Source organism: Apteryx rowi, unplaced genomic scaffold, assembly GCF_003343035.1.
Source record: "Apteryx rowi isolate R43461 unplaced genomic scaffold, aptRow1 scaffold_4, whole genome shotgun sequence".
Lineage (NCBI taxonomy): Eukaryota > Metazoa > Chordata > Aves > Apterygiformes > Apterygidae > Apteryx > Apteryx rowi.
In genome coordinates, this window is record NW_020450529.1 from 7,258,924 (window position 1) to 7,275,797 (window position 16,874).

Consider the following 16,874-nt stretch of genomic DNA (forward strand, 5'->3'; position numbering starts at 1 on the left):
AGTAAGCATGAGTATGTAACATTGCTTGATCAAAGGAAAGGAAATAACGTGCCTAATTTTTACATACCACAGTGCATTTTAAGTATGAATATTGGCCATGTCTCTTTACTGGTCAGCTGCTAGAAGACTACATCCAATTTCTGTTTTTCTAGGAGCAACCAAAAATTAATATCCAGATGATGGCTTGCCCAGAGCTCCCTCACTCAATTCACTGAGTATTTTCTGTATGGTAAATAAAGGATAGCCATTACAAGTCAAATGTCGGTTCCAGTCAGAAAAGATCATGCAAGAACATCACTTTCTTTTCTATGTCCTTTTCATACATTTGTAACCTTATCTGCTGATAACTGTTACAAAAATTCTTTTAATTGTTCTCAGCTCCACAGAACCAGCTCAGGAACAAAAAAAATTAACCCCCCACCCCCMAAAAAAAAAAACCATGGGATGGAAGGATGGAAGTTACTTCCTCTGCACTATCATTACCTAAGCTGTTTAATAAGTTTTAGTCTTGTGCAGACACATTAAAGATACTGAAGTTACTGAGGTGTTAATTTGGGTCTAAGCTACCATAGAGCCTTCATCTCTGTTGTCAAGGTATGTGGTAGAAAGTTTGCCCCTTGACTTCTAGAATACAGGCTGGAATGTGGAGAAGGGAACAGCACATAGTTCTAATTATAAATTGAATAAATTTTATATTGGCTCATTGAGTGACAAACACAGAACTTCATAAGTCCCATATTTATGCCACTCACAGGAGCAGCAAGCAATGTTAAAAGCTTATATTTCTATGTTCATATTTTTATAAGCTCTGCATAGCTTTGCCACATAAAAGCTTTTAAAGTTAGAATGAACTTCTGATATTCCTCTAACATAATATTGACTAGAGAATTACCATCTTTTTTTTTTTTTCCCCAGAGCTTTTAATTCAAAGTGTGCATCTCTTTGAAATGTAGAAAATAACTGATTAAAGCACTGCCTGGTGTAGTGTAACTGACATTTAATCAACATTTACCCACTGTACTGGATCTCAGGATCAACAGGAAGATAAGGACTTTTGCTGTTTTCAAGTCATGCATATCTATCAGCCATATGGCTTAAAAAAAAAGAGGCAGATCTGACTTGCTTCCAAAGTTCACAGTTTTGTGTCCAGCATAAAACATGGTGATCTGGATCTGCTACTTTTGTGCATTTATCTGGAAGATTTAACTTTAAAAATGACTGATTATCAGTCCATTTATGCAAATTCTTACTCAAGATGACAACAACTAAGTGTTACATAGCAGAGTTCAGACTATAAATGGGAGCTGGCACAAAGGACTCTTGGGTTATATGCCTACACTCTGTCCCCCTCTCTAGTTTTATGAATGTACCTGGTTACTGCCAAAAGCAGATGGATCTCAGTCCTGTAAAATGATGTCCAAAAAGGTTTGCTCAGATAAAAAGGGGACAAAATTGATCAATCATCATTACTTCTGTTCTTATAATCATTTTTGTTACTTTAATAAATGGATCCACAGGAACTGTAACTCATGACATTCTCTGATGTCAATGAAATTCTTTACTAGAGGAAGGTCAGTATGTTTTGATCCAACTTGAAGTATGAACAACTGGAGTATGGACACCACTGGGACAGCAGCAGAATCCTTCAGTTTTGGAGACAGTGATGGCTGTGGATATATAAGGGCTTTGAGTTTCTTGTAAAAATTGTTTTGGCAATTAAGAGGAGAAAAAAATTATGGGATAATTTTATCCAACCAGGGAAATGATGCTCTGTGGATCATGCAAGTGCTTTATGCTGTCAAGGAAGCCATAGACACATTTAAAAAGCAGATGGATTATGTGTGGTGTTTGTTTTCCATTTCTTAATAGATCAGCTTTGTTAAGGACCTTGAGGTTTAGACTTGGAATACTTACTTCAACCATTCCCTTTGTATATACACTGACCTATGTGTATAGAGGAAAAAATACATTCAACCTCTATATCCTTGTTTAATAACGTAGAATGCTCCTATTACCTCTGTAACAATTTCTTTTAATTAAGATATTAGATGTGTTTGTTACGGAAATGTAATAAATGAATCTCTGCCTTCAAACTACCCTTATACAGTGCAGCTTTTTGCTATAAGGGAGATGCACTGCAATGGATACTGTGTCAGTGATGCTCCTTCATCATCCTATGCTTTGTCCACTACAGAGATGGATGATCACTGGGATTTCTTTTCCATTCTTCCATAAAGTACTATTGCAGGATATGAGGGGGATGGTGGCATACAAAACAGCCCAAAGAAAATGATTTCCACATCAAATCCACAAGTTTTGTTCTGAATAATTAGATTAAAAAAAAATAGGTAGAAATAGAAAATCCTTTTCTTACCATTTTCGAGATGCATTTCTTGTCTGGTTACTTTTTATATATAATATTTGGGAACAGGGACTAGTCTTCAGCAACTGGTAAGCAGTTAAGTTCTCTTCTTTGTACCTGTGTAATACATAAGTAAGTTTAACAAACACATCAGATGACAGAGTTTTTAAGGCCATAATTTGGCTGCCAACTACTAGTAGTTCTCTTAGTTGATGGTCATAAGCGATTAGAAAGACTATCGTTTTTTAAACATATTAATGATATTTCAAGGCTACTGCAGCAGCTGCCCTATATAGCAACAAAAATGTTCCAGAGAACCTAAGCACAGTCAAGCCCTCTTAAAACCAAATAGATTGACTTCAGTTGAACTTAAACATATGCTTAGAGTTATACATACACTTAAGTGTTCTGCTCAACAGCATTTTCCCTCAAGGAAACAGCCCTGTTAACTTCAATAACACTATTTATACGATCATATACTTCCAGTCTTAAAGTATAAATTACAATCCATTAATTGCAAGCCCAAATCTATGAAATACCATTATAAAGAACCTATTTAATAAAGTTCACCTTTACTCAGTTCTAAGCCTGATAATATACCTGAAAGGAATTTCAAGAATATAAGATCACAATACGTAAAGGGCACTGATTATGGAACTTTAGAATCCGTATCCAAAAAAAATTGCATTTTATCCCCTTTTATTTGCCAGTGTATTTAAAGGAAGTCTTGATGTAATTTCAAATATGGTTTTGCATCCAAGCAAAGGTACTTCAGAGCAACACATCACTGTTTGCTGCTGCTTAAATAATGGAAGAAAACATTCTACAAATGCAGAAGCACTTCTCAGCCTTTTTATAAAACACGTAAGACAAGCTGTGTATGAAAACTCTTTATGCTTAAAAATCAATTGTATGAATATTAAGCAGATTTTCAGCACCTTTTGCTTAAGCAAAGGCTTTTAGGTTTTCTGTGAGGGATAGTATTTGTTTAATTTTTTGTTCTCAGTCTGTGCAGTCCTTTTGAAAAGGGATTGCCCAAGTCAGGTGGCCATTTTGGGTAGGGGAACTTTGCTCCTGCTCTAGGGAGCAACTGCACCCGACCAGAAAGAGAAGGATTTAGAGAATACAGCATGTGGTGAGCAGGAAAGAGTTGTAGGTAGCAGGGCCCTGGGAGCCGAAAGCACGTGCAGAGACCAAGAGATCGCTGGGAGCAGGCAGCCAGGCCTCCGAAGTTACAGAAGGGGCTGACGAAGGAGAAGAAGGGAAGAGGCAGAGTCTGCTGTTGCTCAGAAAGTCACTTAGATGGTTTGCCTGGAAGCAAAGACTCACCTAAAGACATGGCAGAGGCAGGGAGGGAGGAGTTTTTTATTTTACTGATAGTCTCTCTGGGGAAATCACCACCATTTTCAGTCCTCGGCAGTCACCCTGGCTATTTGGATACACACCAGGGCTATTTTGCTTTCTGGCTGAATGCGAAAAATCCACAACCCGAGCTCTTGTGTACCAAGGGAACTTGTCTCCTGAAATGAAACAGCAAAAATAGGTATGTCAAGTTTCAGCTTGACATACTGTACAAAAGCCGAAGAGATACATACTGGAGTGGGGCAGAAAGGGAAAGGTATTCAGACAGTCTAATCCCTGGGGTTCCCTTGCATTTAACGGAGAAGGGAAGGGTTCCCCTGGAGCATAATTCAGTGCAGACCTGAAATGCAACATACGATCACCATGCTGGGGGGGTTTTGTTGTATAAAAACTGAAGAAAACCATAAGCCGATGAAACCAATGGGAAATCCCCCTTTCATCTTAGACTCTATGCTGAAAAAATGCATCTCATCCCTTCCATTTATTTTGCCTGATCAGAAGAAGGATAATGTAGCTTTTATCTTCCTTTCAGTGAAAGAATTCCTCATTTCCTGTTTTGCGACCCAGCATTCAGGGGCTATTGCTAACAGCAGTGAGATTTGGACAGACGGCAAGAAGACTTGGAGGATACCAGTTGACTCATCAAAACTAAAGAGGGAGCAAGAGGGAGAAGAGACAGATGGGTGTGGGATGGGGGCATAACCTCTTTAAGGAGCACAGATGCTCCAGAAGCGGATGCATGTCTACAGCCTCACACCCAGTTGTGGGAAATCAGATGAGGCATGAATGAATAATACTTTTAGCAGGAGTGGAAGGATTAATCACGGATACGAGCATCTGAATCTCTTGAATTCTCTCAGCAGTCCTCTTTCTTTGCTAAACTCTGCTCTCACTGCAGTGCAGTTACTCTGTGATGTAATTCTGGATGTACAGTGAGGTAACTGAGACCCAGAATTATCCGTACATTGAGATGGCATTGTCTGCGGGTGATCTGAGATTTTCAAAGGGACTCAGGCAATTAATTTGTTTGAAAATCTAGGCACCCGCATGCCACAGATACCTATCACACCATTTTCCTGCAAGCAGTACTAGTGAGGCAGCATACGAAATGGAAGCAACCAGGCAAAAAAAATCACATGCAAGTGAAAGGTGTGATGTTCAAGAAACCCTTCTTTAGGGGTCTGGAAGGATTTACACAAGTTACTGCTGTTCAGCTGATGGGAGGTAACTTTATAAATTCAAGTAACCTGGTTGCTGTGACCATCAGTCAATATTCTAAAAGTTACAACCCAGTTCAGCATTTTCTCTGGGCAGACCCGTTATTTCCTGGTTGCAATGACCAGAATGAGATCCTGGCACTCTAGGAAGTTCTGCCATTGACTTCCAGGGTGCTAAGATTTCTTCTCTGGCTTTGCAACTATTGTTGCAACATAGCATTACTCTTACATGTCTGGGGAAAAAATTAATACCAAACAAGCAAAAAAACCCACCCCAAACTGTTTTTTTGGGGTCTATATATGAATAATAGTAATACCTGTTGAATTCAGTATTAAGAGGGCTTAATCCTTTTAGGATAATACATGATTTACCCTTGACTTTATCTTCTAGTGAGATTAAAAGAAATAAGGACATGACAGTTAAAAGCACTGACGGATTTTCATATGCCTTTCTCCTACTGAAAGTAATATTGCCACTCACCCTCTCAAGTTTTAGGAAGTTAAAAGGTAGAATGGGGCAAAGAGAGGAAGTTGTTAGATCAAAATATTATATAAACTAGCTAAGCACAGAGAAGAGGAAAAGCCGTCTCTTAAGAGAAGCCAGGACAAGGAACAAAAGCGCAATAATTTACAAGCCTGCTTCTAAAAACAGATCTTGTAACGTGTTTTCATTTGCACTTTAGTCAATATGCCTTACTTTTCATTGAAAATGAAGAAAAGAAAAGAATAGTTTGTCAGTGCATTTATCAGCAGTACTTGCAATATTCATCTATGGGACCTGGCAATGGGAGAGAGAGAAATAAATTAAAGTATTGGTGGAAAAGGAGAGGTAGGAATATTTGAGTGGGTTATTGCACTTGCTAGAAGCAGTGAGCTGTTCATATTGCATTTTGGTTTTGCAGATTGAAATAATTGGCAGGGTGCTCAGAGCAGGTGGATGGTTATTTCTAGTCTAGTCTATTCAAGTCTAGATCAAAACTAATAAATAAAGTAGAAAATGCACTCAGCCTCTGGGTGCTTATATTGGCTTTGGTTTTATTACTTATGCACTACCTTCAGCCTCAACTATCTGCTTGATTTTGGTGTGTAATGAATTGCTATTTTCATTTACAGCTGTAAGCATGACAGAAATCATTACATCATGCCTTATATGAAGAAACCTTTTTTAATTTCACCTTGCTTCAGTGACTATATTCAGGCTATTGCGCAGCATAATCATTTCTTATCACAGCCGTACATTGCGCTTCAGAGCCGGCAAAGCAGAAGTGCTCTTAAATGAAAATCAAGTTCTTCCCCAACTGTTTTCAGTCTCTGAGGTAAGCCCACTGTTTGTCAGATCTTCTTTCTTAAGACCTGCCCCTCTTGCTACGAGTATCGCTCAGGTGAACAGCTCTATCATTAGACTTCACAGAAAGGCGTGCGAGAGCATCTGGGCAGGACTTCGCACTGTGTGCCTCGAGACACGGAGTGAAAAATGTCACAGCCCAGATCCCAGACTGCTGACAAAGTGGGCAGTGGCTGGAGGAGGCAAACAGAAGCAATTCAGTAAATGATACGCAGTCCCCAAGTGAGGTATTCCAAAGTCAGAACAAAGCAAGGAAAAAGCTATTAGGAAATGCATTTTCCACTGCTGCTAATTGTATTCCAGCTCATCATAAAAAAGTGAAAAATTCTCATTTCATATATAGCAGTGAAAAGCATCAGCCCTGTTTTGACTGACAGAAAAAGTCTTTTAATAATACTTTCTACTAGATAACTCATCTAAACTGCTCTAGCTGCTTTTTAAAGCTGATATTATTAGCTCCATTAAACAGACTGACAAACTGAGGTCCAGAGATGTAGCTTTTCTAAGACTGCAGTCTCTGTTGAATGAATGAGGGAGTGCTCAGCCCCCTCTCCGATGCCAGGTCTGGCCCTCTCCAGAGGGCTCCACACACGGACAGTCCGTGAGGCCCCTCAGTGGGGACGGGCAAGCCTGGTCTTGAGAGCGCGACTGAGCCTAGTGTAGACACATACAGTAAGTCCTCAAAAATATTCCGTCAGAAGGCAAAAAAAAGAAAAAAGAAAAAAAAAGAGTGTTTTTTCTATAGATTCATCTTGCATAAAACCCATCTGCCCTTCAAAGGCGCAGAATTTCTTGGGCAGAAGGTAGAAGGTCCAGAGAGGCTGACATTGCCATTAGATGGAGAAACTGAACACTATGACATTCTTGTGTCTACAGGTGCTGAATTTTCTCTGTTTAAATGGCCATAAAAATCTAGTGACAAAAGCAGGCAGTTTGTCAATGAATGAATAACCACCAGAGCAGTGCACCATGTCACCATCCTTTGGCAGCTATTACACCTTAAAAGTATTTTTCTGAAGAAACTGGCAAAGATATGTAGGCTGAGACTTTCTAAAGAAACTAAGGGAAGCTGAGATCGAGTTCCATTCCTTTGTTTCTGAATTCACAAACTAATATGTACCTTTTTTAAAGGCTAAAGATTTCCCTTTAAAAAAGTTCCCTCTACTGTAACTCTTTGTTAAATCATGCGTACAAAAAAAAAAAAAAAAAAAAATCACACCAAGCTGAAACACTGGTTTGCAGTTGCTTTGAGTTCCTGGTACAGATCATATTGCTTTTCACTCACCAAGAGCCTCTGAAAGTATCACACCCAACCAAAACAGCACAACATCACATAGTCTACTTACATGATTCAAAATTCAGTAGTATATGATCATCCAGAAGGGCAAGTTTTCTCATCATCTAAAATGTTAATATCTACAAAAGAAAAAAGAAACACTTTGGGCTTTCATTTGATACACTTCATATCTTAACAGACCACACGAGAGAGGGCAACCTTCCCCCATCACAGATCATGATCCCTCCTCTGGAAAAAAAAAAGAAAATCTGAAAATCACTTTTATTTATAAATAAAACATTTCTTACAGGCCACTGCTCTGCTTTAAYCAAGTCAGAATTCCAGGTAATCTAGCAGAAAAGATTTTTTTTTCTTTTTAAAAACAAGGAGTAGTGACCTGCCCTTCCAGATCATAAGTTTAAACTATTCCTCAGAGATTTACCAGTAAAAGCCACTTTGAAGGTTGAAAGAAGTGGCAAGAGCTGAACTTTGAATGTGTGTTTCTGGAAGATTTAGAGAGTTAAGAGGTTTTTAATCCACCCACTTTTTAAATCCAGGAATCTAACTTAGGTGTCTTGAATGAAACCAAAGCTGCTAACTTTTTTTCTACTGGCTATACAGGAAAGTTGGGTTTCCAACCTTTGGGGCTCTGAATTGCATCTTTGAAATGCCCAAGGCTGCCTCAGGGGGATGGTGCGAATGACCCTTTGCTGCATAGTGCAGAAATAGCCCTTGTGATAGGACTTGAAGACAACCTGGCACAGACCGGTTTGCACTGATTGTACTGAGGTCACAGCAAGCAGCCAACGGGCTGGTTCTCAGTAGCACAGACAGTGCCACACTGCCAAGGCTAAAGTGCCACCACTTCTAGGAGCCGTGGTTTTACCTGCACTTTCCCAGTGGTATCAGAGCAGGCTCTGTAGTCTGTTATATACCACATTTTTAAGCGTCACAGGCTCAGGGTAAATGCAACAAGTTAAAAGAGCCTTATCTGATAGAATCAAAAAGGACAGCTACAACTTGGTTTTCAAAAGCAGAGCAGGGAAACTGTTCCAGCCAGAGACAGTGCATATCACAGGATTGAAGAACTGCAGTCAAAGCAGCAAGTTTTCCAAAAGCCAGCACAACCTCTCTTACAGGAGCCACATCAAAACCTGCGATGGAAAGTCACAGGATGCTACCCACGTCTTTGGGGATCCAAGGGAGGCAGAGGAAGGAGGGGGAACTTCACAAGCAGGAGAAAACCATCGTCACTGCAAAGTGCTGCTCTTGGAGCAGCCCTGAAATGCCTGCCCCCGGCCAGGCCACATTCCCCTACAGCCCGCCGAGGTTGGCCAGCAGCCTTGGCAGCCGCTGCGCCGCTACAGCCCTCCGGCCAGAGGACACGGCCTGGCAGGGGAGCCACCACTGTCAGTGCTGACGGAGACATACGTGTGGACCTTTCCCATGAGTGACCAAACATGACCTAGCAATGCACTTGTAAAGATAATTTATAAGAAAACCAGGGACGCTGGGCTTTGAAGACAATAGTCTGTTTTCAAATATCTGCCATTTTGGAAAGGTGCTAATTAAAGAAAAAAAAAAAAAGCTTAATTTCCCTTTTTCCCCATWAAAAAAATGCCATAAAATGTTATCTTTTCACTGTGGTTTGCCTAATTGCTTAATCTGATTGAGGTAGCTGACTGAAAAAAGGGTAAAGCAATGGAAAACAGACATTATCTTTGTTAGCATATTTTGATTTCCTGCAAATATTTGTTTTAGATTTTGTTCAGGTTCTTACACTGCCAAACATATTTTTCGACAGCAAACAAATAATTTTTACTAACAAAGGACTTGTCAGCAGAAATTTCACTCTGAGGTAGGGAGAGGAACTGACTTAGCCAGCTAACTATTACAGGAAGCTATGTGAAAAGATAAGCGAAAAATCTAATTGCAAAATGAGCACTGTTGGAGAGTGCTATTCCTCCTGGTCCCTGCAGCTGAGGAGAAGGCATCTCTTTCATTTTGGTTTGATGTTTTATCCAGTATGTGAAATAGCAAATTAAAACTTTACTTGTTGAACTGATCCTCAGTGGCTAAACTTTACGGAGCTACACGATTCACTTTGTAAAGCAGTAGCTGTTTCTTCATAACCGTGCTGTGCTTCACTTAGGGAAAACATAGAGCACATAATGATAATATCACTACAGTGATAATAGGCATTTTTCTCTCAAATTTTGATTATGTCATTAAAAATATGTGGAATGATTGTTATTCAGAAAGAAATTTTTGATAGGGCTATGCTATAAGAGTTAGAAGTATTGTGGGGGAAACAGATATCCATATGGACGGGCTTAATTATTGATTGAAAAAGATGCTTCTATCCTAGGAATATCAGCATCGTAGGAGATGGTGCAAAGTAAATGCATGTTCTTTCCCTGTTCACTGTGGCATTGCTTTAATTTCACAACTCAGTAGTCCAGGCATCACCCGAATTCTTAAAAAGAATTGAGTAATTGATCCATAATAATTAATGGATGCACAGAGCAAGGAAACGGCAGCAGGATACTAGTTAATACAACAGTCAACTATGGGGAATGAGGCTATTTACCTCATTAATTAACTGTTTTATTAACTTTTATCAGATCAAGATAATTTTAAGAGCAAAAGTCAGCTGAGAAAAAAATGTCTTGTACATATGCCAATAGGCTGCTCTTCATTGAAAGTAATCTAAGAAGTTTGGTAAAGGCACATGGAGATGTACACTTGACTGTTCAAATTCACTTCACGGCCACAATAACTATGAAGTATTCTTCATACAGATAGAATGAATCAAAGAGGTGACACTTTAATGCTGGACCAACCAGCATATCACAAAAACACCCACAGGGCATCTAAAAAATTAGATGATAAAGGCAATCTCAGCCTAGAGGCTTCTACCATGCTCTTATCTTTTGCCCTAAAGTTTGGCTTACACTGCCAAGAGAACAGAGCTCTTGCTGCCCGACCTCTGAGCATGCTGAAGAGACACAGTGTCGGGGTCAGCATTTATAAACCTGGCAATCAAAAATCCTGCTAAAAGAGCAGTTGTCTCTCAGGATAAATCTGGGGCCCTGTAAGCCAGGGAGCAGACTCATGAGTCAAATCCAAGGCAGAGAAAGCCCATGTGCTCATGGCACATCCCACAGCTGCTTGTTCAGATAAATGACAGTGAAAATTCTCCCACTTGTGATAATGACAAAGTTGTCCTTGCATGTATTAAAGTGCAAATCAGGCCTAGCATAGCACAACACTCATAGTAACAAGAGCCTTCCTTGCTTCCTGGACTTGTGAAGAAGACGGACCTCCTTGCTTCTAGCCAGCCCTATTTGTGTCCACAGTGGGCAAGATCCACTCAAAGGCTTCCCATATTCAGGATTTTCCTCGTCAYCATGCTCAGGCCAGCACTATGCACCCATGTGCACATGCACTCCATGAATGTGTGCACTGTGCACATCATGAGTGTGAGCATGTACTCTGCGATTAGCTTAAATTTAAAAGACTCAGGTTACCATAACACCCAGCTTTCAGATATGAACAGATGGCACTTATAAATGCACAGAAACTAGAAGGTAATCCTCTAAAGTGAGTTTATTTCTGTAAGACTTTCAAAWATAAAAATGATAGAGAGTATTAATCCATTGGGCTGTTGAACAAGAGAAAMAGAGCGAACAACCTGTTTTTTCCAAGTACCTTTAGCTCTTAATGTGACTTTTAGCAAATGACAACACGCATAGAAACCTCTATAGTTAGGTTATGAGCTAAGTCTACATTACTTGTYTTTTAACATCAGCTACTGACCTGATGGCTATGCTTCAGCCTCCAATCGATCTAATTTCCTATTTCAGTGGGACTGAAAGTTTCCCAAGCAGAGACGCCTCCCAGAGAGCTGAGTGGGAGCCCCTTATATCCTGGAAGTCACTGAACTCCACCTGCACAACTGCTATAGACTTTGGAGATCAATCAAAAATGTGTAATCATGGGAAGCCACTGAATTAAATTAAAAGGCCTGCACWATAGAGGAGAGCAGACTAAAAACAAGGGTCCTGTTCAGCTTTAAGCACCGTGAAATCTCTGAAAGTCTCAAGCTGTCAGCAATTTGCAGAACCAGGTTCTGAAATAAAGAATCAATTTCCCATGTACAGCAGATGGAACTAAATGACAGAATGCAGATAAATATAGAGGACTAAAAAAAATAAAAACATCTATTTGAAGCAAATAAATCACCATGCTCATAAAGCATCCAAGGACGGGTTCTGAAAGGTGCTTACCCATCAGAAGGTGCTGACTGGCATTAGCAAGCTCCTCCTGAGTTCATGATGTGTCCCTCAGAGCAATGCATGATAGCTGCTAGGCACTTGCCAAGCTTCTCTAAGAGCTATGCACTTAAATACTTCTAAGAAACCTGGCCTGTAKTCACGAGTATTAGAATAACATGTAAAAGAGTAAGAGCTCCAGGCAGGCAGCTTTTCTGTTCATTGATCTGCGGATAAAGTTGGATCACATGTACATGTAACATGTGCAAAGTATTCTGAAATSAGTTGGTGAACATGTCAGCTAGAACACATTAGGATTAATGTTAGCAGACTTACCATGGATTTACAGTGATGGGGTTCCTGAWTAATCTGATGATGATTCAGTGAAGAATAATACCAGCACAGCAGACAAAGGTACTTCATATATGTTCCTAGTCTAAAAGCCTATATCAAATTTCATCTCCAGGCATCCTGAAAATTGGTGTGCTACAGTTAGATTTTTTCTATTGCTTCATGCTTTTTGTTGATGCTAAAATTCAACARTAAATAGAAACAAAATGCAATCTAACTTCAAAATGGATCTGCCTTATTTAAAAGAATGTGCCAGCAATTGTCCATTCAACTGAAGCATAAAGATGCAAAGTAATTAACATAAACACAAGTATCATCTGCATTATGGAGATGGATTCCTGTCAGGTGTGTGTACACTGTTTCAGCATGGATAGCCAGATGCTCTAGTCATTCTTTTAAAGGACCTAGAACATTTATAATGATGAATCACATTTCTAAAGCAGTAATGTATGCTACCATCTGTTTAATTAAATCTCATACTTCCAGACATATGCCAGTCAGCTCACCGGGTCAAACATGAATTCCCCCCTTTATACATYGGGGAACAACTGGCTTACAGCACTATACTTTTTATTTAGTTCTTCTGATTTTAGGTACTAATCATTAATAGAGACATGTCTGACAGTGTGACAGGAAACACAAAATTGTTTTAAAATGTAGTGGTCTGATTTCAAATCTTGCCTTCTCTATAATGACTCTACAATTTGTAAGCACCCACCACTTTACCTGAGCCTAGTTGTAGGTATCCTACTCCAAAGCGAACAAAAGAAACAGCAACTCAACACGTTATGAAACAACTAAACTGCTCTAGAAGTGTTTACTCATTTCTTCACACACGTCAGCTCATGYGCCCAGACAGAGGCTTCTGTTTCATTCAGTGGAAAAAAGAGTTTTGACAGGGTTGCATGTACTGCCTGATCCTGTCCATTGCATGAGATTTCACTGTGTTTTGGTTTCTATTTATATCCCTAAAGCCTTTTGTACCCATTTCCTTCTACTGCTTAAGCTCTTGGTTAAAACATACAAAAAAAAAGCAGCCTTAGGGATTTTGAGGATTATTATCTCCTCCTTCCATTTTGTAGAGATATTTTAAATYCAGATATGTCAGTAATAGGTTTAATTGAAACTTCTGAAGTATATTACTATGCTTTGTATTTCAGGTTGAACTTAAAACACCTAGAGTCAAGCAGACCTGCATTGTATTAGCATTGCTACTGTTTTATGCAAGAGCTGCTGAACTGATGGAGTTTTACATGATGCAAGGTCTCAGGAGTGTTCCTGCCCGCCAAAACTGTAYGAGCTGCTTGAATCTCACTTTGGAGGAGAATCAGTATAGCTGAAATGACAATTTTTTCTAAAACAATTATTTCTTTGAATTATGTCTGATCCTAGAGTACACATCAGGTTTCTTATACAGAACAGTTGCTGAATGTTTTATACATAAGAAAAAAGGAACTATTTCAATTCTGTAAGTTTGCYATCAAGATACATCCATTTCTTACCCAGATAACATTCTCACAAACTGCCCTAGTTGCCTGAAGGAATACCACTGCATTTACTTGCATTTATGAACTTTACAGCTGGTTTATGYTAGAGTGAAATTAAACAGATTTATTACGGACATTGTGTCATACATGCTGGTGGTCCATATGGTGGCAGTAGCCATGCTTTGAGGGTTGAATTTTCATACTATTCAGTGCTCAGCAATTTTGTTAGAGTTAACCCCTTTTTGAATTTAAACCTGAAATTCAAGCTGCGTATTGAAGGAGAATGACAACACATATGATCACTTCTACTGAGGCACTTATCGGCAAATATTTTGCTTATCTTGGTTAGATGTGGGAGCCTATTTCTTTTCCTGTATTTTCAATTTCTATTTGATGGAGTAAGGAGAATGGAATTTCCAATAGGAGATCAGATCCTTCTATCCAGCAATGGCCAGCTTCAGAAAACAAGGCAAGAAACCCTGCAGGGAGCAGGCTTGGAACAACCTGAACAAACGCTAACCTTCTCCCTGGCTGCCATCACTAGGTACTCAGCACAGACATTGCTTATAATTTCTGCTACACGAATCTTGAGGAAGATTCCTTCTGCATATGGAAATGAACTATTATGTAAGTGTCCTTAGTGTGACTTTTAGAAATATTTTTAAGTGAGATTTTCAGCCATCTGAAATATCTGTGAGACTGAACTGTTCCTCAGTCAGACCTTCACACCCTGTTCTGATGTCTGCAATTACTTTTGAACATGCAGTAGCTACACTAGCTCCAGGCTGGCAGGAGAACGTACTTTAACTCCAAACTCTGCAGTTTGAATCTGTGCTGGGGGCAGAATAGGAAAGATTTCACTAAGGCTCTGAAGCCAGAGGCCTTGGAAATCATCCTGGAATGCACACTGCATAGAGATGGCAGCARTGTTCACTGATGCAAGTATTACCACAACCAGTTTCACTCCTTTCTGTGATTTGAAATTTAACATTGTGGCAAACCTTGGAGCCTTGGCAAGGGAATGCATTCAGCTAATCCTTGCCCTCTGAGGAGATGATTCTTCACAGTAGAAGAAATTTCCTATGTATTTTGGACACTGAATGAGTAGAAGAGTCTAGAAACTAGCAGATTATAGAGATTAATGGATCTGAATGCCAAAAAAAGGACCCTGTCAGAATGTAGCTGGATCTGGTCCCCCCTGCAGGCTCCAGTTTCGTTTGATTGTTTCCAAAGAGGACATCCAGTCCTGTCAGATAGTCTTACAGAAACAAGCAGTCTGGACTGAGACCTAGTAACCATTACTCTGTGCTGTTTTGCAAATTTTCCTTTACATATTTTAAGAAGATCTCTTTAAAAAGTGTATCTTCTGTTATACATATTTCAATAACAGAAAGATAACCACAAACACATTTTTCTGCAGTAGCTAATTTTTCAAAGGGGTCATCAGCCACCCAAATGTCACTAGCTAAAACAAATGTGCACAATTAATTGTGTGTTCACAAAACTTGGACTTGAAAATTCCATGTGCCAAAATGTGAGAACTTACATGTGGTATGATCTAGTCTCTAATAGGCTGTCTCTGATAGACAAGGATAGAACAGAAGCATCGCTCTTACTTTCCACTGAAGCATCAAGGGCTGGTGGTTACTAGAGCTGAATGGCAGGACGAGACAGACACAGCCCGATCTGCTATGGCAAAGTCTGTTCTCAACTGACATGTTCACAAATCAGGCCCAAAATAAGCACATAATTTTTAGAGTGAACTTCAGAAACATTGCAAACACTAAAGTCAGTGGAAAAAAAAAAAAGAAAAAAACTCATTTTTGACTTCTGTGGATCCAAGATTTCACCTTGTGTATCCGGTCAGTCTAAAGTTTATATCTTTCATACAGCTACTTAGTTGGGCATTCTGACCATAAACAATAACCAGTAGAGACATATATTAAATGAAACCAAACAGATTCATAACATGAAATTTTGTAATATTACTGGGCTTTAGTCTCCCTGACACATCTGAGCTGGCATCTTATTCTGTTTCTTCTTGAACAGATGGTGACATTATAGTCACCACAAACATTGAAGAAAAATGCAAGGAAAAAATAAATACTCCTTTACACACAAAATTACAGTTTTTATGTGATGAAAAACATGGTTAATGCAGTCTAACATTGCATTTTGAAGCTTGTTCATATTTAAAAAAATCATAAATCCCAGCCAGAGTGCACAGTTTGAAAGCCTAATAATCTAAATTTTAATGAGTTATTGGAATCAAGTAAAGGTAAAATCCCTAAAAATTATGCTAACGGAATTAAGTTTTCATCCTTCCTTCCCTAACATTTAGTGATTTTTTGATTCCTCCTATAATGAGAGATTAAAATAGCATCTTGTTTTAGTGGAGGAGACTAAAGCCAGACCATCTCAGTGTCCTAAAGTCTATGCTGGAAAGAGTCACTGAAGCAAGAAAATCTCTGCATGATTCTCCTCAGTAATGAGGATCCACAGATATAGAATACTCTAAAAGGGAATTGACTACAAGCCATGATCTGAAAAAGACCTTTTATGGATTATAAATTTGGAGATATGTCTTCATGGACGCCCAAATTCCCAAAGTGTCAGTGCAAATTGTGGGACTGTGCCCCACACAGCAGGATGGGTTGTATTCTGCTTGACCATGAGGTCAGTGGCACAGCTTTTTGTCCCATCTTACTGATGGCAGGTGTTGTCACCACTGTGGGGATAACTGGACAGCTTGTGAAGAAACATCTGATCCAGAAGTTTGTTTGGTCTATTAGGAACCAGAGATTGGTTCACTTAATGCTCTGACTTGGAAATGGAGGTGCTTTAGGAGCCTTTCATGAGCTGTTCAGGTGTCCCTGCCAYTGGGAAGAAAAACACATGTCAAACAGGGTAAGGCAAAGAGTTGAAAGCTTTAAGTGCATTTGCAATCCAATTTTAATCCCCAGATGACTGCTGAAGCTCCTACAGATTGTGTTTTGGGCTTGTACACACACCAGTCTGCAACTGCTTAGGTTGCCCCATTCAGTGAGAAAACTTCAGGTTGGCAGCTGCAGTTTAGCTGAACTGCTCTGAAGCTGACCAGGTGTTTGCTTTTCCCAACAGATAAATCCAGCTGGAGGCAGTTGATATTACTGTCCTCATGTGTTCCTCAGCTGGGCAGGCAGACTTGGTTAGCTGTTAGA